We start from the raw sequence: 203 nt of genomic DNA, 5'->3' as shown, positions 1-203 counted from the left end.
CACCAGCTCATTGCGCTCCAATGATCGTATTTCGGTCTCTGTTTATCACGTGTCCCCCTTTAAGCAGGCCGCTCTACACTCGACAGGTCCAAGCAGGAGGTGGAATTCAGGTGGAATATAAGTGGAGTTTAGCAGCTGGCAAGACGAAAAGTTCAGGCGCTGTTTCCTTCTTTCAGCTCAAAGCTATGGCTCTCTCGTAATGC

General features: G+C 49.8%; 1 protein-coding gene across 1 annotated transcript in view; it reads right to left on the bottom strand.

Annotated features, from left to right (window-relative positions):
• LOC119585949 (alkaline phosphatase-like) overlaps nucleotides 1-203 on the bottom strand; it is a gene marked incomplete at its 3' end in the record, with an annotated part of 142747 nt that overhangs the window by 50511 nt on the left and 92033 nt on the right. The gene's annotated exons all lie outside the window — the stretch shown is intronic.

The sequence above is a fragment of the Penaeus monodon genome, chromosome 20, assembly GCF_015228065.2.
Source record: "Penaeus monodon isolate SGIC_2016 chromosome 20, NSTDA_Pmon_1, whole genome shotgun sequence".
NCBI lineage: Eukaryota > Metazoa > Arthropoda > Malacostraca > Decapoda > Penaeidae > Penaeus > Penaeus monodon.
This window is presented reverse-complemented; position numbering and strand designations above follow the sequence as displayed.